The sequence below is a fragment of the Lutjanus erythropterus genome, chromosome 1 (genome assembly GCF_056507025.1).
Source record: "Lutjanus erythropterus isolate fLutEry1 chromosome 1, fLutEry1.hap2, whole genome shotgun sequence".
NCBI lineage: Eukaryota > Metazoa > Chordata > Actinopteri > Lutjaniformes > Lutjanidae > Lutjanus > Lutjanus erythropterus.
In genome coordinates, this window is record NC_139317.1 from 35,421,200 (window position 1) to 35,446,824 (window position 25,625).

At 39.6% G+C, this 25,625-nt stretch overlaps 1 long non-coding RNA gene across 1 annotated transcript; it reads left to right on the forward strand.

Moving 5' to 3' along the window:
- The first annotated feature begins 260 nt into the window (after positions 1-260).
- Positions 261-988, forward strand: LOC146333200 (uncharacterized). The gene is made up of 2 exons (XR_014770697.1): positions 261-481; positions 800-988. It is a non-coding gene; the product is annotated as an uncharacterized LOC146333200 (long non-coding RNA).
- Positions 989-25,625: the final 24,637 nt, after the last annotated feature.

Here is a 25,625-nt window from a genome sequence, read left to right on the forward strand (position 1 = left end):
TGTTTATCAGTAACTATGTTTTGGCACGCTCCCGAGTTAATGCTCAACCAATGTTGCTTAGGAGGCAATTACAAAAAGGTAGCATGACCAGCAGACAAAGGCTGGTAAAATAAAACCAACACACAGTCAGGCACTCAAACTCAACAGGAAGTCTCGAGGTTGCCATAGAGAACAAAAGCACCTGAGCTCACAACACTTACACAGGTTTTAAGGTTATGACTGGTGATTTAACACTCTATACGCCTTTGGACTCCCATCAGCTCAACAGCACACTGCGGACTGTTAGATTTTGCCAAATCATGGGTTGCAACACAAGCCGGGGTGAGACGGTGGTGGACCCTTCTGAAAAGCCGGACGAGAGGCCAAAGACCGCCACTTCCACCAAGGAGGGGTCTACAGAGGAAACCAACGGGACTGCAGACAAAGACAAGGATGAAAAAACAGAGACTTCCAGCTGAGTGCCATCTTTACACCCCACAACGTAAGAAATACGATAAATTACCTTAAAACTATGAATCCTTCTCATAAAATATCAACTATTCACAGTCTGCATGAAAAATGTTTTCCAATTTTGCTTATCGGCTGACTTTGTCCTTTCGCTGTTTTCAATTCGATCAATGGAACAAGGATATAGTACCTCACCATAAAGCAAGCAATTTATGACCATCGCATTGGGGTCACTTTGATACAATCACCTCTATAACTTGACCGCCATGTCTCTCTGAGGCTATTTGACATGACAAATGGGCTGTGTGGTGACTGAGATGGGCTCTGTGTGTCTGTGTCGCCGTGTGTACAGATTGGCCTGTCCGGGGTGAAGGAGGGCCTGTCAGCAGGAGGAGCAGGCGATGCTGCACTACTGTCCATCAACCTCTGTGTCATCTGGGCCAGACACATACACACAAATACACACACTTCTGATGAGATCCAGCTCTTATGTTCATATTCCAGAAACTATTTTGTGATAAATTTTCTGATTCAAACACTGTGCTGTGTTCTTGCGTACCTGTGTTTCTTTCATATTTCTTTTCAGCCTTCATTTAGATCTCTGCACAGCCCCCTGCGGCATACTTTGCATCGCCTTTGTTTGTTTTCTCAGCGGTTATATGTTCATTCTCCTCTCCTCCTCCTCTGAAGCGCTCACACACCTCTGGTCAGGGCTGATAGTTACAACACACTCTTTCAAACGCTTCCAATTGTGCTGCAGGCTAGAGCAGCAACCCTTTAAGATAGTCAGCTTATGTTTCAGCTGTAGATACCTTGCAGCTCTCCAACTAGATCGCATGCTCTGCATATCAGAAGACCGTCACTGCTGCTCATTTGAACAGTCAGAGACACTGAGTGCTTTATAGAAGATAATGAAATGCTGCCAAGAGTTGGGTTACAAAGATGTTCAGGCACTTCCTGGTCTTTGCCACCAGGGGGCACAGACAAACACTGAAGCAGTTCTCTCTGCCGCCACCAGGGAGCAGAAGTGATCTTTCCATGCTGCTATGAGACATCTGAGGCTGGCTCCATTTGCTGAAGACATTTAATCTGAAATATAGGTTGTAAGTTTATTACCAGCTAGTGAATGGAGCTGGAATGGAATAGCCATTTCACAAAGCCATATCAAAAATACCCATCTCAGAGGCAGTGGGAAATTACATGAAAATATTACCATTATACAAATGGAAAGTGTGATTGAATAATGTGCTGGAGAAGATAAATGAAAAGCACTTTGTTGGAAAACGTGGTACTAAATAGGTTTTTAATTTCAGTAGTGGGATAAAAGAAGCGCATTTTTACCCCATTTCACTGCCAATTGATTAGTGGTTCCACATCTGCAGATAGAGAGGGGGCCTTATCGTCTCATTATCAGTTAATTAATATGCATGCACACATGCCAATTATCTTTCCTCTGCCATTTAGCAGAAATGAGACATTGATGTTTTAATGGTGCCAGAATGGATAATTTCTCTGTTGCTTTAAAGACAAGGCAGGCGCATTGATTGACATAGCTGGGAAATGTTAAGAGAGACAATTGAATTAAGAGCAACCTGAGACACTTGATTATTATATTAATACTTCTCAGCAGCTTAGCCATTTGCTGTCGCATTCCAGGGGCTGCAATCCTGTGATCTATCAGACTTTTTCTGATGAAAGATACAAAAAGGGCAAGACTTATGGTGCAGTATATATACAGTGTATGTATATATACAGTGTATATATATATGTTATTTGAAGGACATGCAAAATAGCAAGCTATTAAATTTTTCCACTGTGCCATGACTATTAAAGGACCCAAGGCCACACCAAGTGAAGCAAACCCAAGATGAAAGTTATATTAATCATTATTCGGTTTACTGTACTGTGTGCGCTGAATTTATGTTCATGAGTCACAGGCCAGTGTTATGTGCCAGTGAAATGGGCAATATTATGGAAGGAAGCGCTATTGACATTTTTCATTTCTGCATAAATGCTCCTGGTTGCACATTATGCCCAAGGCTGTTAGGTTTTTTTTATATATATTTTTTATCAGTGCACTTTGAGCTCAATGCCACAATGCTATAATGTTGGAGTGATTCTGTACAATCAAAAAAAAAAAAAAAAGAAAGAAAAGAAAAGAAAAGATAGAACTCTTGCGGCTATATCCAAACCTAGGATCCATGATGCTTCCACACATAAAACATCACAGCGGACAAACTCGTGCCACTGGAGGCAGCTGCTCGCAGGATTGTGCCAAAAAAAGAGGGCAAACAGAAAATGAGAAGGGTAACTAAAAAAAAACTCTCCGGGGTGTAATCTCCTTATTCAGTAATGGACCATTTATATGATATGTATAATGGGCTGCCACAAATATTCACAAGTAGTGGTCTTATTTTCAGCCAGCCTCTCTTTAAAGATGTGTTCTTCACAGGGTATCTTTTGTGAATATATGATCAGAGGCACGACAGCCCCGGTCTTTAATCTTACACTGGCCTTGAAGAATGTCACTGATTCCAATCCCCCCTCTCCTCTTGCTCCTCTACCCCCATCACCACTGCGGGCTACAGAGACCATGCTATTCATACTGCGGTGCAGCAACGCATCTCTGGTTGTTTAGAACGGTGTGGGTTTCTTTATTTTGAGTTTTAAAACACATTTTTTAAAAAAATCACCAGATATTCATAAAAATGTCTGACAACAATCTGATCCTGACGTGTGACTGAGGCCTTTGGAGTGCAGATTCATAAACAGTTGATTGAACACAAATAGCAAAGGCTCTCTCAATGAACTAGCCCCCTTTTAAATTTGTTTTTTGACCTCTGTGGAAGACAAAGTGTTTCAATGTCAGGGCAATTTGTGCACAGACATCTTCTCTCTGTTGTGGGATGATCTGCAGGCTGGTCACTTTAGGTGTAGTCATATATTTTTGGTTTCCTTGATGTCTGGAACAGAACTATTTTCATGAACATATGTGCTCACAGTTTGATCTTTAGTTTAGTCTAGTTGAGCCAAAAAAAAAAAAAGTCAGTAATGCTGAGTCTAATAGCATAATAACAGTGGTATACTGATCAATGTAATCTCATATCATCATTATCGCTAAGTACAATAATTATTCAGGACACTGATTGGGAAAAATATTTATATCATGAATATTACACAACAACAATACTACTACTAATACTACCACTAATTATAATAATTTATTATTATTATTATTATTATTATTATTATTATTATTATTATTGTTGTTGTTGTTGTTGTTGTTGTTATCAATAATAATAATAATAATAATAATAATAATAATAATAATAATAATAATAATAATAATAATAATTAATAATAATAATAATAATAACAATAATAATAATAAGTTTCAAGACAAATACCATGGATTACCCCATTGACCATCTGTAATGAAATGATGTCATCACCTTGCAAGTTTTACAATAACACATACAGCGTTAAGGACTGTCAGAGCTCAAACAAATTTACAGACTTTGTTCCACGGCAGTTTTACAAACATTGACCACTATTAACCTAGTGGCACTAATTAGATCACATCTCCACCCACACAGCACCATCTTGCTGTTGTAATAATCAGGATGACTGATCAGAATGTTTTGGTATTTGTGGTTTTCTAATATGCCCACTTTATTAGGTACAGCTGTTCAATTAAATGTAGGTTAATTCAATACAAGAGCCCTGCCATAACAAATATCTTTGCAGAGCTCATAATGTTCCGTTTTGGAGACAGTGCTGGAAATGTGTAAATTTAATGCTGACGACATAATTGATAGGACAGTATTGTGCGACTAAATGGCAGTCTGCTTGTGGTGCTCAAAGTGCCACAAAATTGAATTTGAATAATTCAAAACCAGTGTCCCCGGGGTGTTCCCATAGCTCAGTTGGTAGAGTGTTTGCCCGTTGGTCCTCTGCAGTGGTTGCTGGTTCGATTCCCGCCTGTGACCCATTTACTGTGTGTTATTCCCCCTCTCTCTACCCTCCTTTCTGTCATATCCTCAGCTGTCCCTATCCAAAATAAAGGCAAAAAGCCCAAAAAATAATCTACTAATCTAATCTATAATAATCTAATAAACTACTTTCTTCTTTTAGCACCACAAGTCAAGTGCCATGTAGTCCCGTTATACTGGAGAAAAAGCAGACATTTCTATGGCTGATAGCTCCAAAACTCTGCAACTCACAACAACACGTCTCATTATAAACATCACTAAAGGCCAGAGAAAAAATATGTATTTAGAATTTTGGGGTCAACTGGCCCTTTAAAGATGGTGTTGTACTGATTGTTTTGTTCTTATTTGGTGGGACTTGAGGTAAACTAGTAAAACACCACTAACTCTGATCTCAATGCTAAAACAAATACTTGTTGAAAAGTTACATTTATGAATCAGCGTCTTGGTCAACAAAGCAAAAATCTGATATTTTAGCGACAGTTTATGAAGAATGCAGACAACACTAAAAAATAGTAACCTGGATCATCATATTTGTCAGTTAAAGTAAAAATTTTCACTACAGAAACATCAAACTACAACATACTTGACTAAATTACCACAGCCTGTGATAGCAACTATGGTCAACACAGTCAAGGAACTCATATCCTGCTGCTTTAATTTTCCATCAGGAGACCAGTGTTACATAGGCTAAGCCAAAAATTGCACTTTTGTACTCAACCACAGGAGTTACTGGTCTATAGCTGCAAATGCTGTGAATCCAAACTCACCTTTTAAAGCACTAGAGGAAAACACCACAGGAAAAATACAGCAAGGTAAAGTGGTGAAAATATGATAAATATAGTATTAACTGATTTTTTTTAGATGGCTGACCCTCATTTCTTAGCTTCCATGCCGGTTCTTCTCTCTCCTCTCCAAAATGGGGTGTGTCGACCAGCATCTACTGTAGGTAATAAAATGACTATCAATAAGTGCTTGTACAAGTACTTACGTACAAGCCCACTTCAAATATTCTAAACTATCCTTTTAAATCATTTGTATTTTGTGTCAGTCAGTCAGTGTCTATGGTGAGGAAGAAATAGTCATCATGTCATTTGTTGAAAAGAGAGAAAGGAAACACTGGTGATTCATCAGTCTGTTATGTAGTCCATTAGACTCTCCTTTTAGTGGACAGTAAACAACAGCAACTCCACAAAGTTTTTTTTGTGGGAGTATTTTTATGATTTGAGGAGCTGCTTAATGGAGCACACATCCAAAAAGGTAATCTCCTTGAACTATGGAAAAAAATGTCCCTGGAGCAAAGCTGCTCACAATCCATCTCCCCACTGCTTCCAAAAGGATTCACTCAAAGTCGACCGCAAATGAATACAGGGACTGAAATATCTTACCATTAAGTTTTTTTGTCAAATGTCATAGCAATGAAAAGTCTGTAGGACACTGCAAATAGATTATGAACGAGTGGAAAACCCTATAAAGTCCTGAAGGCAAATAAGATTTAGCTGAAGATAAAGGTCAGGGTGCTGGAGGAGAGATACAGGGAGGCATGTGGACAAAGATGACTTGATTATCCTGGATGGGAGCACAAAGAGACATGTCCTTTTGCAACAGGGTTAGAAGAAATACCATCTTCTATTAACAGGAGCCAAAGTGCCAGCTATAAATGTCTGAAAATTTATATAAGTTGGTAAATTCCTAAAAGAAAGTACTGAATGATGTAAGAATCCTGATGCTGTAAACCGCACGCGATATGGGAGATAAATGTTTCTGTAATTTAACATTATTTAAGAAATTAAATATCTGTACTTGGTAAATCCATATCATTTTTTAAATTAACAACAGGTTAACTACCATAAAAACTATCCATCCTTAAATTAAAGATAAATGTTTGAGGAGTCGGTCAAGCTGGCAGTGTCTCTGTATCTAATACATTCCACAGTGAGCAGGGAGTAACTCTGGGACCCATCGAGTCATTACTGTTTGTATACTCATGGCAGTAAAATACAGGAGCCTATTGGCAGCTGAAAGCCTGCTGTATGGTCGTGTGCACAAACGTGGATGTGTGTGAATTTGTGCATGCGTGCATGGTGGGTACATGTAGAGTAACGCCTTTCAAAGAAAATGGTGAAAAATAGGAAATTGTACTCTAAATGTCATTCATTCAGCTCGGATGTCAGGATGACCTTCAGCAGAATCAGCTCTTCCTATTGTGAACGTGGACGAGTGGGCTCTGTAAAATATCAAATTTGATAAGAAAAAAAGTCGGTGTGAAAGCAAACCTGCGATGGTAGCCACTGTATGGTCAGTACGGGTTCAGATGTGACTCTTATCTGCACACATGGAAGGGACACTATTGTGAATTCTGTGTTGTTGCTTTGCTTTAGTTCATTGGATAACCTTTGTGAATATAGTGATAATCGCTACGTGCAGTCTTTTTTTTTTTTTTTCAACTTTTAATGGGTACCACGTTTAACTACAATAGCGCTCACTTTGCTCAGAACCGAAGCACCGACAAAGCAATCAGCAAAGAGGGCAAAAGTAGTAGAAATAGCTTTTACTGACCATTTGCTCATCTTGCTTATGAGCTGTAAGGAAGTATAATGGATAAGGTTTATTGCCAAGTAGGTTTTCACATACAAGGACAATGCCATGTTATATAAGTGCTTAACAATAAAACATATAGAAAAAGAAAATATAAATAAATATGAAAGGCCAACTGCAAGACAAGAAGTATAAAGAAAGAGAATGAAAAACTGAAAATAAATACGAAAAAATATAAAAGCAACAATATGACAGATAGAAAAAAAAGCCTGCCTGAGCCTGCTGTGTCTTTATCATCCTCGAAGTCAGAGTCCTGTCAGTCACCTCAGTAATGATACTGTATTGCCTGTTGTCAAACTGGCCTCTATCGGTCTTTAAGGCTGTGTCCTAGTCTGATAAGACAACTAAGTGAGCAAACTGGCTAATGGCAGCTACAGCACAGTTAGCAGCAGTGCCCAGTGACTACAGGACAGGCAACAGGAAATCCTACCAAATGTAGGCCTTTTTTCCCCCCAAGGATGAGGAAGACATGACCTGCACAACTCTGATTGGCTAATCAGTTGAGTTAGTTAGGTTTAAGCCTTAGGAGTGAGATTGGGCCGGGTTAGGATAAGAATATCAGAGTAAGCCAATCAGAGGCAGAGTAGAGTGGGTCATGCCTTTGACATCATGGGAAAAAAAAAAATCACCAACTCTAGGACTCTAGCTCTACAGCTGAACCTAGCCTCTGACCTCCCTAGCAAGAGGAGCAAGAGAAAAATGTTCCTTTGTACATGAACAATCATACATATTGCTTGTCTGACAGATATCAAAGGGGAACTTGAAGCAAATGTTTATCTGAATGGATGTGCTTGCCTGTTTGGTTTGTCATGTCTTTTTTTTTTGGCTTGGTGTGAAACAAATCCATTAGGATAAGAAAGTCTAATTATCACAATAATTTTCCCGGACAGTTTGCTGGAGCCTTCATGTTCACCATGACAACAGGCCTAATACCCCTGAACATTACTAAACCATCTGTAGAAGGGTTGCTTAACGCACATCAAATAACAGTAATAGTGTGCTAATGGCATTATTGCCCGCTGTGTCATCATGCCATAGTCCTGCATGCCTCAAGGGAAAAGAGAAAAATCTGTTCTATTGTTTCAAGTTAAAACTCTCATGGCCAAATTATTAAGATTATTTTTTTTTATTTGTTTACCTAACTGTGTCTCTGCATTTGTTTGTTTGAATTTGATCATTACAGCTAGAGCAAAACAAAAAACTAAGGGCTGAATGGATGCCTTTTAACCAGCATGTTTGTTTGTCTGCAGATTGTTATTAACAAGCTCTCCTCTCTCCATGATTGGGCCATGAGGAATGTGACCTCATCTCTGGGAAAAAATAATTAGGACAGCCGTCCAGAGCATACTGAGAAACCCCCTCTGTGTCTCCCAGAAGCAACACTGCACAAAGACAGTCCTCTGTTCTTGATACTACCCCTGCCTTGATATTTATGTCTAGGCTCTGGCTAAATAATCTTAATGTGGGTGCTAAATAGAACCAAGTTTGTGTCTGGTGAAAGGGCAGCTGCAATTAGAGTAAGATTAGCCAGAAGAAGACAGTTTTCAGACTGAATGTAAAAGGCTGATTACAGGTTTCACAGAAATAAAGGCTACATGTCAGGTTTGATCTCTTTTCAGCTCATAAAGATGTGGCTCATTGTTGCAGCATGCTATTACTGTCCAGTCATAAATAAATACTCCAAGCTGCTGAACGACTGTTATAAAGCATAAAGCTAGGGTCAATGTCAGGGAGAACATTTGTATTTGATCACGTACAAAAGAAAAGAATGCTTTGAATTCACAATATATGAGGTTTTCTATAGCTACATTAGAAAAGATTTCCATTATTGCACTGCAGATATCATTACTGGATAGTAATGAGATATGTGCCGCAGTTGTTTTTAATGTGGTGCCATTATGTCACATAATTACTGCCTGCATTGTGTCTCCTTTAGGCCTATTTAAAGCATTATATATTCATATGAGAAAAAAAAACTGCACGCCCCTTGAGAACAAACCATTACTAGAACATCTTTGATGTTGCTTGTGCAGTTGAACAATTTGCTTCGCATGTAAACATAGGTGAAGGTTTCTGTTACAACAAATGATTGGCACACATGAAGAGCATATTTGATGTTGCTTGCTTTCATCTTGTGCCCATTTCATGATGAGATATACATCTCTGCCTGTTTTGCATATGAGCCCAATGAATCCTAATGGTCATTTGGAGGCTACATTAGTCTTTTAATTAGCTGGAAAGCCTTTAGCCAAACCGCTCTCATCCTTTACCATCCTTCAATCTCTACATGCAAGTTGATAGGGGAGCCTGTTGTAAATGTTGTAATTGCCAAGGTCCTCAAAGCTTCCCTCTGTGAGGCAGCTACACTGATAGGCTGTATGCTCGAAATAGTCTGAGAGTACATGTGTGTGTCTGTGCTCATGAGAGTGTGTGTAAACTGTCCATTTGCATGTGCATCTCTCTCCATGTGGATATCTGTATGTATAGAAGGACTTCTCGTTGTTAACTAGGGTTTGGTACCAAATTCTGTACTTTTAATGGTACCGACCGAATGCACGTTAAATTAAACAGTACCTGAAAGCGCATCTGCGTGAGACAGTAATAGTGCCTTCCATTTACCTTGGAGTTTGGAAGTTGGAGCTGGAAATGACATCAAACTTTTTTGTCTTTGATAACAACACATTCCACTGTTGTTTGCATATAAAAACACGACAGAAATGTGCCCACAGATAGCATTGTGTGTACGACTGAGACACAAGTACAAATAGACACTACTTTCACTGCTGTTGATGCACAGAGCGGCCATGTTGGATTTTGAGGCTGGGGTTGGTGAAGTTCAGATTTCCAACAGGGAATGTGAAAATTCCAACTTCCCACTTCAAACAGGAGAGAGAGAGAGAAAGTGAAAGCTTGTACACGTCACAGTGAGTCAGGGCAATGGCGAGCCAAAAGTGGTCGTAACTGTGGTTGTGTGGTGCCAGCACCAACGTTAAACCCTCAATTGTCAACTTCAAGTGAGACACCAACAACTTCATCAACATCTTCAGGTCATTAATTAGCTTGTTGGAAATGACTGGGCTACTTTTCACTGTCTTGGTGGACATTGACTTTGCATTTTTACTAGCATTAGCCATTTTTACTAGCATTAGCCAACAATCACCCACTAGCTACATCTGAAATTCCTTTCCTATTCCTATTTAGTACTAAAACAGTGGGTGATATTTTATTTCATGCGGTGTGTAAAATGTTCTAAATAAATAACTATGTTGAGATTGAGAAATCTGGACTTATTTTTTTACAACTGAAATTAGATTCTTGTTATTACAGCGAGAGCAAAGTACCAAAAACAGGTACCGATGCGTACCAGTACCAAATACTAGGTACTGGTACTGTATTGGCTCAAATGTGAACAGTACCATATTGTTAGCATGGTGATTGATTCCACCACAGCACCATTGTCTCCACCACAAACAAAGTAAATCATCAGATGTGAGTTCCAATACACAGTGGTGACTGAGGATACAATCACTTTAATGTTTAATGGTTTTAATGACCAGCTTAATGATTTAATCAGGCGTTTGGACAGGCTTGGCTGTGCGTGTGGATTTGTGTATGAAAATTGTTTTTGTCACCGTTTTCTCTCTCTTCCTGGATGTCCACCAATTGTTCACCCCAGTGACTGCTGAATTTTTGTGTGTATGCACCCATACATGTGCCCATGTGTGTGTGTTCCTGTGTGTGTGTCTGTGTGCAGAAAGTGCCTCTCTGTATGCGTTTGTACATGCAGCATCTGTTCATTGTTGGCTGAGTGGTGCAGTGTGTGTCGGCGCTCAGGTGCAGCTGCTCTTGTCTCCTGTTGCTGTGATCTCTGAGCTGAGAGGCATTATTAGCAGCCTGCAGCTCTCGTAGCCTTTTCCACCCTAATTACATACCCATCATTAAAATGCTAATTCATACTGTTAAAGGGGCAATTAAAAGGGTAATTAAAAAGGCTTTGTTCCACCAGTCTACCTGCATGAACAGTCTGACCGTTGCTGGTCCTCTTTTGATCTTTACTATTTCCATAATGCCTGAGGTCTAATCCCCTTATCCAGGTTCAACTGGGTGTGACTGGCTACTGGTGGAGGCTAACAGATTACAAAATACAAAAAAAGAGATCAGAATACAGTTACTGAACTAAAAAAGGATTCACTAACCACACAAAATCACTTTTCAGTAACCTTTTACATGCCCAGAGAGGTCAGTGGATGGATGAAAAGCATCCTATTTCTCTTCTTTTTATTTTTCACCTTGAATTTTTCCTCAAAGTAAAAGCAAACAATTCCCTTTACTCATACAGTATGTTGAAGGACATATCGGTTGGTTAATATTGTTGGCCAGATAATATATCAGTCTATATTTGTATCGACAAACATATCTGATATATGTCTATCTGAAACCTTCTGAACAGAAAAATATGGTTTCTGATTTTTGGTTTTCGCTTTATAGGCAGCATTTTATGAATATTTAATCTATTACTTAATTCATTTTTTTCTCTACTTGTGTGTTTTATTTGTAGTTATTTATAATTATTAAAAATACAAGGGATGCATGATATTATTAGCACATAATCACTATTGAAGATAAAAGCCTTCAAATGAAATATCAGCACTGGCTCAAAATGCAGATATTTCTGCTGTTATGAGGTTTTTGATAAAATTGAAAATGATATCAAAGTGTCTATTTGCAGTGTCCGCTCAGCACTGGTCATGCGAGGAGGAGCAAAATCACATTCCTTCAACACTACAAATTTAATTCATCCATCCATGAGCCGTCATCCCAATCATTACAACAAATCTGTGAAGAACAAAAAGAAAAAAATGTCAGCAGTAGTCAGTGAATATGTACATTTTAAAAAGCAAAGTATTTTATGTCTGCATCTGCCAGTGGGTCACCACGATAAGAGTAGGCAGAAAAGTATGTTAATCCCAATACAAGAGAGACTTGACGTTCTCTGACATTAGGTGGAAAAATATATGTGCACATATCAGTATCTGAACCGGCAATCAGCCAAATTGAGTCAGAAAATATAGGCAAAAAATAAATATTATGCATCCTGAAAAAATACTAGTGAAAATGTACAGTTTCAGTGCCCAGATATAATTGTTAAACTGTAAAATATCCTGGCTCCATTACATGTGTTGCCTCAAGTGTTCACCGCCACAAAGATCAAAAAACAAAACAGAATTAAAAAAGAAAAACACAACAAAACAAGATCCAAAAACAAAAGCTCTTGTTATAAAGAGCAGTAAATGATTTCTGAAAAGTGGGTTTATTATGAAATTCAGATGTGTCCATACAGTCTAAGTAAGTGTGGCAGACACTAATGTAAATAATTATTGCTGTTTTGCACATAATGAAATCAGACAATGTTTGCTTTTTATCCATATGGGGTTTCCCTAATCCTACATTACACACTCTGTATGTTTATATCAAACACAATGGGCCCTGGTGAATAAGTAGTATGGTGTTTATCTATTATATGGCAGTTCACTGCAGATACAGCCAGTGTTAATGAAAGTTAGCACAGATGGAACCCTCTAAAAATGAGAAATGATGGATTCGCTCCAGCTTGCTGATGCTGCGGGCCCTATTTGGTTTCAGGGCCGGTGAAGTGTCAGTGGTTTAATTTTATAGTGCGTAGTTTTCCCTGATTTCCCCCCGGAACGGAGCGCTGCTGGAGAATGCGGAACATCTGCCGCCACTCAGAAAGCGATACATATAAAAACCATCATTCCTATCAGTGCTAGTTGCAGCCGAGTCAAGGAAGAGAGCCAAGCACACATTAGAATAGCTGCCTTTTTTCCCTGTCTCATGTTGGCTCCTGGGGATTGGCAGTCAGAAACCTATTAAATTATCCTGTGTTGCTACAGCATTTGTAGCATTTCAAATATGAGCCCGGAGGCAACGCTGGCTAAAGGTAGCTACAGTATCAAACACCGTGAAGAAAACCTGTAAACTCTATAGCATGATGTTATTATTGAATTTGAGATAAAGTAATACTATTATCTCACATTAATGTTTTATAGAGCATTAAAGCAGCACTCCATCTTTGTGGGTGCTTAAAAATGTTTAAATATTATATCACAGGGGAAACGCTCCATTGCTAAATTTACCCTCCTCCTTAAGATCATAAATAGGAATCAAAATAACTTTATTTGGCAAGAAAAAGAAATGGAAAAGCATTTATCTTGAGCCGTGATTCAGTTATATAAGAGGGTTGTTCCTGTCTTTTCTCTGGAAAGGATTTGAAATATGCAATATTTCCAAGGGAAATTGTTCCACTTTGAAAAAGGAGAACTTTATAACATTTTTTTTCAAAGAAACAAAGAAATTTGCATTCTGTCTGTTTCACACTTCTCTTTTTATTTAATCACTGCTTTAAATAGTAAGTTAGTTAGTTGCCTCTTGCAGATATCAGATATTGCAGAAGGTCAATCTAACTGGTAAACACTATGTTCAGTATGAAGGTTCTGTCTAATACAGTGAAGAAAAGAATAACAAACATAATTTGAGTGGCATTATGTTCCCTCCTAAATGTAATTTGCCGATGCAAAACACTTGCATTTGAATATAATTTGTAGGAGATAACATTGCAGAGAGAGTTTTTTCATAATCATGTACAGTCTCTGACAAAATGCACTTGAGGACGCAATTTTATAAAAGCACAATTCAAAAATAAGATAACTGCTTCCATTTTGATTCCATAAACAACTTTAATCATGTCTTTTCTGTTGTTGTGCAGCTTTATTGCATCATGATTGTATTTCTTGATAGTTCTGCCCGCTCCTCTATTTGTTATTTATCTGCTATGTGTTTCTCACTGAGGGTATGTAGTTCTGCTCCGGAGTACAATTGAAGTCATTTAGTCTGTCATGTCTGCTTTCATTTCTGGCAAATCAGACAGAGCAGCCTGCAAGTCATTAGATGAGAATGAAGCAACAGACTGTGAAATGTAATGTATACAGAGAGAGGAAAGCAAACAATGACCTTCACAAGGAAAACAGAATGACAATGAAGGTTAGCGTGGCAATGTGGAACATCTTTTCTGAAGTAGCAAACACTCATCTATGGCCAGGGAATGAGTGCCAAAACATCAAGGGTTGGTACAGTTATTATACTTATTATTACTGCTATAACTGTGTGGCCCAGGAACTTTTATTTTTATACTTTGTTTGTCTCCTCATATTGCCATCTAGAACCTGTGTTAGCATTATGTTGTCAAAATAAAACAAAATAAAGAAATCCCTGTCATTTAAATTTTACCCTACAGAGGATTTTTTTTCACTATTCTGGGAACTGATCCAAAACTCAATCTAAGAGACTGATATCAGATTCATCAGTGTGCTTAAAGCGCAGAGCAAGTCTTCATGCCTACACAATACAATATTTGTCACAGGCCTGGGCAATAAACCGATAGCCATATGTATTGGTATTTGACACGTCATCAGCAGCAACAAGAAAGTAGATTGACACAATGTTTGAAAGTTTCAGTTAAATGCTTTAAATGCAAACCATCATGAAAGCACATAATCTTAGTCTTAATAATTTCACAGAAAATATTTCTGTGCGTTTCCATCCTGGCTCATAAATTGTCTATCATATCCCTAGGTGCAAAGAAAGACATGCAAACACCCAGTCTTTTAATAGCTGTGTTGTACGGTTGCCCCACTGATATAAGAGACAACAGCATGGAGTGACATCTGAGACAACAAACGTAACTGACACGTAACATAACAGAAACATTGTGCAAAATAAGTGTACAACCAGAGGAGCTCAGGGTACAACCACTCCCTCTTCGTGTCTTCGTGTCGTGCCAGCTGAGGTGAGGGAGCTGAAAAGTTTTGCTGAGAAGAGGGATGTTATGCTCTGCCTGCAGCCACTGCAACCCAACCGTGGGGAAGTGGAAGAAACAAGATGGATGGACGAATGGATGGATTGACAATAATGAGAACACCATTGTGGGTAAACTGTGCAGGAATACCTTCCATATACAACATGTTAATTATGTTTCACACGATTGCTAATTATCAATATTGTCTGATATGAAACGTGACTATAGTGACAGGCTTTTCACTATATCCCCCATGCCTACATGTATATATGTTTTAAAGTCTTGACCCTTGACAGTAGACTATTTTCACCATTCTGGGAACTGATCCAAACCCACAGTCTGAGAGACTGATCAATACCAGGTTCATTTGTGTGCTTCCAGCACAAAGCAGGTCTTCATACCTACACAATACAATGTTTGTCAGCGCCTTCCATTCACAACTCAGGTAAACATTGTTTGACATCTCTATAGTTATGGAACTGAAAAGTTCAGGCAAATGAAACTCAGTCTTATGAAGTCAACAGAACCGTGTCATCTGCAAAAAGTGACAATATAATTCCGAAGTTCCCAAAACCTCACCCTGGCTGCGCCGTGAGATCCTGTCTGTGAGTATCACAAACAGGATCGGAAAGAAGCGGCAACGTCAGTGGAGTCCAACAGCCACTGAAGGCATGTTTGACTTTGCGCCAGACATACAGACACAGCGCTCACTTTGAATATACAAGGATAGATGGCTTGCAGCAACAACCTCGGTACCCCGTACTTTCACAGTGCCCCCCCACAGGACATGGTCATTCACAAAACACATTTAGGTTGCTTGGTCAAACTCCCATGACCCACCCTAGCAACCCGTCAAGGGTTAAGAGTTGATCCATCGTTCCACGGCCAGGACGTAATCAGTCGAGACCTCAAATACTTGGAGTACACTTTCCCAGAGAGGCTGAGCAGTGATACCCTGATAACTTGAAAATGGGAACCACCACCACATTTTGCCACTCAACAGGTACTCACCCAAACTTCCCTCAGTAAACCAAGACTGGTGTGTCAGCCAAGACAGCCCAACAATGTCCAAAAGCTTCAGCATCTCAGAGAGAATCTCACCATTCATTGTGCTTTGCTGTTGAGGAGCTTCTTGACTACTACCGTGGCCTCTGCCAGGGATTTGGGTGAGGCTTCCCCTGAGCCCTCAGAGGATGTGTTGGTGAGGTTCAGGAGCTTCTCAAAGTGCTCTCTCCACCACTTGATAATATCCCCAGTGCGGGTCAACAGAAATGTAATTGTATATTTATAGGGCAAAGGACAAAGTACACAAACAAAGGCATAGTTAAATAGTAAACAAATACTGGACAAAACCCAGAGTATGGACAAAAGCTGTGCCAAAAACATTACAGAGGAGAGACCCAACTCCTGTCTAGAACCAGGAAGTACACTGTATATTTGTCAAATATAGGACAAACTGGATTACATTGCTGAGGTGTAAATTAATTACACTGCAAAGATTTCTTTGTGGTTTTAATAGTTGATGGTATGAAGGCACATATTTGTTAATAAAACAAATACTAAGTAAATAACCAATGTGCTTCTTTTTGCCTAGAGAATAGCTGCCTCTTAGAAATGTTTGCATGAATAAAACTCCAATCTCTCTCTGTCAGACCTCTGTTTTAGTTCCTTGTTTTCTTCTTTACTGTAAGTTTGTTTCTTTAGTAATCTTTATATCTCCCTTTAACCATGTCCATGAGTTTGTGCGCTTGCCTGACAATTAATGTCATGTTTTTTTTCAGCCAGGTCTGTTGTTTTGCTTGTTGTACAGCTGGACCTCATGGCTGACTCATACATTGCCAAACACCACCGCCGTGCCCTGTGGAATTATGGGATATTTGATACGAGGTTGCCATACTTGATGGTGCCTCCCTCTTCTCTGGCCCGTGGTTCTGGACAAATGTAATCTGGACCAAACTGTCCCCACTTGTTAAAAAAGAGGCTCTATTGGAGGTCCAGAGATGCGTTTGCAAATGTCAAATTGGTCATGGTGCAGCTTGGGAGAGGAAAAGACAAAACAAATAGACAGCTGGTTCCAATTATGGTTTTACTAGGCGCTGATGGGCCAGTAATTACAGGATTAGAGACGTGTAACTGCACACAGCTTTGGGTGCTGCTCTCCAAGTTTGGAGAGGCAGAGAGACTAGTGCAGGCTGAAGCCAGAACAGCTCAAACAGTGATGTTTGCACATTACAGCAGCAAAAGCCCCGTACGTCACTCATTGTGTCCATTGGCCAGAGATCTGCTGAGGCTGCGGCTGTGACATTTGAGGGTTCTCTCTGTGTGGGTTTATTCCACACTGCAAAAAGATCATCTTAGGCCTTATAGTCTTACCCCTCATGACCACAAGTTAAAACCCTGAAACTGCTTACTGTGCAGCCTGATTGTTTTCAAGAATTGCATTAAGTTAAAAGATTATAAATAAGCAGAGTAACAAGGGCATAAATAAGGAATAGTTGTCAAGTCATTCCCAATTAAATAAATAAATACCCCCTCAAGTAACATAGTGGATCATACTAGGATGCTTCAAGGAATGTATAATTACATCATCATTAATTTTTCAAACTCTTACTATCTTTATGTCATTACATCATAGTGTTAGCTGAAGACAAAACAGAAAAAACTGCAAGCAAAGACAAATTCCCTCAAAATACTAGGCCACATTTCCTAGCAAAAATGTCATCTTACTGTCTGATGATGACTCAAAACTGAAGTTTCACTGCATACCAGCTGCCACTGCCACAGTCAAAACAAACAAAGACAACAATGGTTAAACGAGATAAGAGAAAGCCAGGGAGATATGTGTGAGCCACGAAAAAAAAAAAAAAAAAAAGAAAAATCACAAAATGTCAAGATAGGAAATATTCTCACCTTATTAAACAGAAAAACCTATCACCTTCTTAATTCTCTTTAGCCAATCTTAGACCAACTTAACTGCCTTATTAACTCTGTGAAACGCATTTCATTTAAACTTGACAGACAGAAACAAAATAAAACTAGTCTAAATAAGTCTAGTCTGGTCGAAATCCTTAATTCACTCATCCTCTGGCTCAGTGCACCAGCCTCTGGCCCCTGGTTGTGTAGCAGTACCAGTCATTCATGCAGACCATTAAATTAGCTTAAAAAATGACAAAAATCGCCTCAAAAAACAAGCAGCGATGGACGGAGCTGATCACTGATAGTCAATATATTCATCCAATCACCCAACCCTACGGCAACTGAAGAAAGATCATTCATCCATTGAGTGAGCACGTATGGATCAACCAACCTGCTCCCATTGGTTAATGTGAATTTTAACACACATGGTCCTGGAGTGGGACTGACCATACGTATTTAGAAGAGACTGCATTTTCATCAGCCATTGTTAAGAAAGAAGCAAACAAATCTTGGTAGCGAGTGTTAGCTAACATGTTTACGGAAGTGATACCCTCCACCTAAGCTCTGCCCATACCCCATTTGTATTTTTTTTACATTTCTATAGTGACATCTATTTTTCTTTCACCTTAACTTAGTGTTTTGTTGCCTTATGCTGGTCCCACGCCACAGGAGATTTAAAATCCTAAAAGATATTAAAGCTGGTTACACCACACACACCAGGAGAAACTTCGCAGATTCTCTTCTCTCTTACCTCAAAAACCCCACACACTACAAAATCTGAAAATAATGGCACACTGCAGGATATTATCATGACTGAACCTGATCAACCCAAAACTCCTGTAGAGTGGGGCCAGCATAGCTGTAATCAATAGGTCTACTTTCAACACAGTGTCCAAAATCATTGTCAGAGGACATAATCTTGGGATTTGCATACTGTCATGTAGCAATATTATGTCTGACAAGTGTTTTGGATAAGCTTATAATATGGTGTCACATAGTAAAAATGTATTGCCGAGAAGGAACATGGCCTGGAACTAATGTTTGAGTTTGTGCTGGTTGCCTGACAACCTCACAGTGATGACAAGGCTTGCTTGGTCACTCTGCCAAGAAATAGAGCATGTCACTCCCCATAAAACTGCATGTTGTTTTTCTAAATTTCTGTTTAGATTATCTTGTATCTTGTAATCAGTGAGATTTAGTGAGTTGGTCGGCATGTTTTTGACTTTAAGGAAGGCTAGCTACAGTATTTCCCCATGCTTCCGATCCTTCTGCTAAGCTAACTACCTGCTGGCTCTAACTCCATATTAGACATGAAAGTGGTATTGATCTTCTCATGTAACTCTCAGCAAGAAACTCAATATTCATATTTCTCAGGTTTTCTTTAAAAATAACAATATTAACTTTTATTTTTCTCACTCTCTAACTTTTTCTCTGAGTACCGAAAGGTTAAGATTTTTTTTACTTGTCACACTTTCAGTGATTCGATACGAGTGGAAACACTCGACTCCCTGCATAACAGACTGAAAACAAAGGACATGTCAAAGTGGAAAAAATAACTAAAGCTTCATCCCATTAAATCACCAAGTAAGCAAAATCAGAGCTGTGGCGACAGTGAGGGCATCATAATGCACTGAGGGAGCTTTAAACCTGACACAAGTTTTTCCCTGAGGTCCTAATGGATAAGAAGGATGGTCGGAGCTGTGGACACGCCAGCCTGAGGTGTCTTAATAAATTGTAGACAGAGGGGACTGAGATGTCTGTAGGGGCATTAGGAGGCTGGAGAGACACTGGTCTGTGTCAGCACTGGTAACTCTGGAGCTGTTTGACTGCCCAGTGTCATGTAAAGTTAACAATGGCAGATGCAAGATGTTCTCTCACCAATGAGGTGAATTGTTGCTGTTTAATATCGCTACACAGTTTTAATCCACATGCCATGAGGGATGTTTAAAAATGGCTTGAGCTATGAAAGACAATACTTTCACAGCTAACCCTGATTAGGGGGATCAAATAAGAATGAAACGGGGAGCTGGGGGTTGGGGTGTCATGTTATGTCAAAAGGATTAAATGTATAGAATAATTTATAGTAACGTCAGATGTTAACTCCGATCATCTGAGATCATTTAAGATCATTTAAGATCATTTAAGATCGTTTAAAAAGTCTGGGGATAAGGCTGTGTTTACAAGACGCATGAACCATTACACACAGGTTACAGGTGTGTCGCAGTCATTTCAAATGTCTTTTCAGGAGGTAAGATTGTCATTTTAGATATTTTTATCACATCCTCCCACAGTGTGGCTACACTCTCTGCCATTTGGTTTAAAACAGGTTAAAAGATATCAACAATCTATTTTGTTATCATTGCCTAATCAGTGCAATACACAAATGGAAACACATCAATATTTTTACAAAAATTAACATTAGATTTTTCAATAACTAAAACCAGGAATTACACTGACAGGTCTTTTTTGCTTGTTCTATCACTGTAAGCTAACGGTTAACTTCTGGGACAAATAGGATGGGATTTGTGCTTCCTGAAAGCTGCTTGTAAACTGGGATTGTCCCAAATATTTCAGGACATCTGGTCAGCCTAACACCAACCCAGTGAATCATTTCTTTGTCACCTGTGACTGGATCCTGAATATCTTTGTATTTTGAATTACTGTTTGGATAAACCACAGTAATTTGAATGTCATTTTGGGGGATAGGAAGCTATGGTGGGCAACTGCTGCATGTTGTCCCCTTCGATCACCTGATTAATACATCAATGTATCAGGGTGAATATATGTTTATATATTTGTGTATGAACAGAACATGAGCATGTACAGGCTTGCTTGTATGTAAACATGGCTGTAAGCATGACTTAATATGCATTTGCAAACAGTTAAGCTTGTGTGTAGGAACGCATGTAGTTTCACTGTGCGTGCATGTGTGTAGTTTGTATGCACCTTCTGAAAATAAACTTCTAAGCTGCTAAGTATCAAATATTTGAGACTGTCAAAGTAGATCAAACCGTTCTTTTTAAAAATGTGTTAACCCTAAAAACCTTCATTATGGAAGTAACATTATGAAAGCCTATAGTCCAACAGTCCAACACATCAATATGTGGACATATTAACTCGTGTATGTGTATCAAAATACTGTAATGTGTATACATTTCAATATGTTGGAATGTATTTATGATTGTATGTGTCCATATGTGAGGTGCAGTCTGCCTCCCTGTACACATAAGCACACTAACAGTGACAGCATGGACACAAACAGATCTCGAGCCTTCTTAAGGCTCCAGGCTGAGCTATGTGGCCCCGGGGACCATGCTCCATGTTGTCCCCCTGGATCATGTCAGGCAGAGTCCTGCTGTGTGCCACAGCTCAGCCTCCCTCCAAAGGTAGAGCTGCTGGGGAGCATATGTTCGATGTGACACATGGTTGCACCGACACACATGTACGTGGCCATGCATTTATACAAACAGCAGCCCCCTACCTCCCTAACCACACGCACAAACGTACATACACACCGTCTCTAAACCACCTGGAAATAACCACTAACACACATATATTCACACATAAATACACTGTTATGCACATATATTCACACTCACATAGACCAGAGACTGACTCACTTACATCTTGATTTCCAGTTAAACAAATTGCTGTTTCCCCAGCAGCACATATTCTCCCAGCCCCCTCCACAGCAGAAGCAACAATACCATAGCAACCAGCTGGATTACATCCAGTATAATATGTATTAGATTTGATGGAGTCAAAGCGCTGGCCACAATCTAATTAAAGCTAATGTGTTTATATTTGTGTTGTGTGCTGCTGATTGCAGTCTCTGTGGACTGCAGTAAGGCTAACGCTGACATGGTGAGGCCAGTGTTTTGGCTGCTCAAACGTTCCCTGTAATTGAGGCCGCTGAGATAGCCTGCTCTGATTGGTTGGCTTTTGCTTCTTCTTGTAAAACAGACGCTGTGTAAATATAAAGGCCTGTGTCCACCAGACGCGTTTTTTGATCCAGTACTTGACGTGCATATGCTGGAGCCGACATGGAGTCATTTTATTCAGCAGTGCTGTGTCCACCAGGCGTGGATGTGGCATGACAGCCAGGCTGGAGCCTCGCGGCAATCTCTGCTGTCCTTTACCCACTTCTGGTTTGGTTATTTTCTGGGTACGCTTGTGTCTTTGTGGCAATGTGTTTGTTACAGTATGCACAGTATATGTTAGTATTTACGGGGACCGATATATAGAAAATATGCATATTAAAGGAGCAATATGGAGTAATTGTGCATGCAAAAGTGATTAAGGCAGTCCAAATAGCAAGTTGGAGCCAAAGACAGTATATTAAATAAATTGAAATCCTATTTAATACACAATATATGGTTGTATAATGTGTAATGTATGATAATGTGTGATATGAGTTCCTTGTACTAAAAAAATTAGTTCAATATTGTTGGTCCAGCTTTTCTTAAACTCTGTTCATTTTTTATTGATCTTGTATGTTGTGTTGACTCACACTGCATGTTTTATTCTGCCGTCTTGTGTGTCCAGAACCTGAAACTTTTAGCTCCCACAGATGTGAGCCCCCAGTAATGACGCCATGGTGAGGGAATTCTCACACCGTTAACAAACTCATGACAACACTGGTATTGGTAATGATTAAAGCAGACATTATACGAGTGTTAGCGTGCTTACTTTGATCTTTAATGCAAGACTTTAAAATTTTTCCCATTCTTTGAACAAAAACATTGCGTAGAGGGTGGCCCTAAATCTCACAGATGAGATGTAGAGTAACACTAAAGTAGACGCTGGTTGTAATGTTAGCTCCTTGTCGAGGCTGACTGGGTTTAGCAAAGTTAGCCTTAGTTAAGCGTAATCAACACCAGCTAACGACTACATGGTAATGTAGAATTGCCCTTTTAGTGGGTTTCGGTCTGTACAATCATATCCAGTTGTCAAGCAACTTCAGGCTGTGATGTGATTAGTCTACAGCGTTTGGTTTGCAAATCTCATTTCTGCTACTATGTGCTGCAACCCTGCTTCTGCTGTACAAAGAAGAAACTTTCAGTTTATAATTGTGTTTTGTCACCCAACTGCATGTCGATGATGAGTTTAGACGGTGGGAGTAAGTAATGTAATCTGTATATGTCCAAACACTGGGTAACACCAGCAACACCTACTATGCAGGCCCCTGGTCTGTTTTGTCTGATGACAAATCCAGCTACGTTTATACAAACAAGATGGCTGCCTCCTCAGCTATGTAGACTGAAAAGAGAGAAGGCTAGCGTCACACAAAAAAATATAACATGGAGCTGCAGATGGCTGGAACATGTGGACAATATCTGTCTATTCTGCAATTCAGTTCTGTTTAATATCACAGCAGTGTCACCACTACAGTTTTAGCCACAACATATGACTAAAATATGACTCCAGTACTATTAAAACAAGCTCTCTGCAGTTTGTAAAAGTTCACAGGACAGCAGCCATGTGGGAAACAGAACTGCTCAAACCCGCAAGACAGCCAACAAAAATTTCATAGCTACTAGAAATCCATGTGATTTTCCTAGCTCAAGGTCAGTAATCATTCAGGCAATTAATTTGGTGTCACAGCCCTCAATCTGAATGTCAAACAACGACTGATCAGGCAGAAATTCATCCCAATCTCAAAATTAGTTGTGGTTGACCAATTTGGTGGTTAAGATCAATACAGTCTGCTGGCTTTAGTCTTCTATGAGATAGTCTGATTAAAAAAACTATTTAAAGATGTGAACTTGGAATCTGAGAAATTCTGAGATTTTTCACTATTTTCTGATATTTTATTGACTACAGATGAATCTATTGAGAAAATAATCGCACGGTATCAGAACCGTTAAACTAGAGTTGAGCAATACGTCAAAATTGGCGAAATCATTGCCCCCGTCACTATGTTATGCATGCATACATCCACTACGTCCAATAGACAAAATAAACTCACAAAGTGTCTAGAAATGACATGTATTCACACGTATTTTCTGTGACCATTCACATTCTGAGTTCATGGTTGTGTACTGCGCCGCTGGATGAAAGCGCGGTGCAGAGCAGAGGCTGTCACTCTGCAGACTATTACATTAGCAAAATAAAATGACAAATATCGCCCTAAAACTCGGCCAAAAAAAGCAATCGGTGATGGATTCAGCCCATCATCGATAGACAATATAGTCTTCCAATCGCTCAACTCTATGATTAACCACAGTTAAATTCATCAAGTGATCTTCTCATTGTACTTCTAGTTTTGTGTCCTCATTGAAGCAAATAATTGAAATCAATCTATATCTCTCAACCAACTGAGAAATTTATATCATATATTGCTGTGTACCCTTCATACAAAATGTAAATCTGTGCTTGTGTGTGTAGACTGTGGATACAAAACTGATTTATTAAGATGTTTGAATGCGTTTTTCAGACCACAATGTATTTCTACTCCAATTCATATTTTGGAAAAATGCACATCACCTGAAGAGACGTATTTCATCTCTGCAGTGTAAACATGATAACTCATGCCGTGACACACTGAGATTTTCATATCATGATGAAGAGAGTCAATCTGCAGCAGAGTGCAGTATTGGATAGAGTCACACACTCCTCTCAGCCTTGTAAAGTACGGAGCGCCCGGCTCTCGCAAGGTAACCATCTTTCTTGGCCGTCCGTCTCATTCACTTGTAAAACATAGCTATACTTTATAGGCTTGTTACTGCCACAGGGTTACTCTTTTATTTATTAGCCTGTCCACAGTGAATGGATGTGTTTCTGTCTGTGATGTGAACCCCTTGAAGTGAGCCTGATTCCTGTGTTGCTTCTATCAGGGTTGGACAGGAATGCTAATGCTATCAGACAATCAGTCCCCTGCCTGTGGGTGGATAAGACTTGTGTGTGTGTGTTTGTCTATGTTTGTGGGTGTGGGCTTGTGTGTTCGCATCCATGTAAGAGAGCTGTGATTAAGACACCAACTGTGGCATGTAAAGTGTTCCCTTATGCATTCTTGCCGGTTAAATAGTCACATAACGGATATCTAAAAAGCGGCGCAGGTTTTACCTGATATTCCATCTTATCTGTTCAAACTGTTGCACTGATTGAGCTGTCTGAATATTACATTTTAGCTACATCCTTCTAGAGGGCTTTTGAGGCGGGGTTGGGGTTGGGGCAATGCCTGCCACATAAGGTGACTTGATGCATCTTGGACCACTGAGCCTCGGTGCATTGAACTCTGCGATAAATGATAAAAGGGAGCTAATCTTCAATGGCATGCCATCATAGCTCATTTCCATAGCAGCCTCTCATTGTAGCAGGATCAAATCTGAGCTGGCACAGAACAGTTGTTTCCATTTGATATGCCCCTCTGCCCACTGCACCATAATGGCTGCCCCGCAATAAGGATATACTTTTTGATTGCCAGTGAATATCCTGCAGCGACTCAACGCTTTTCCCTTCTGACGATGAGCGTGGAGCCCATTCTGCTTCTTGCAGCTGAGTTCATCTCGATTTGGACAGGGAGGCAGAGGATGGAGGGGAGAAGAAAAGAGAAGAGATTTTAGTGCACTCTCTGTTCTCCGCGATAATGAATGCTTTGTCAGGGAGAATCCATCAACGGTCACTGTGGGGGGAGGAAATGTCAGGGAAAGTTATGGTTTGTTGGCTTTTAACCCACGTGGCCCAGCCCCGCAAAGTAATTGAAGTACAGAAAATGTCATGTTGTTGCACTTCATCTATTTGTATAGCTGTCTCACAGGATAAATAGAAATATTGCTGTGGCAACACGGCGAACAACAAGC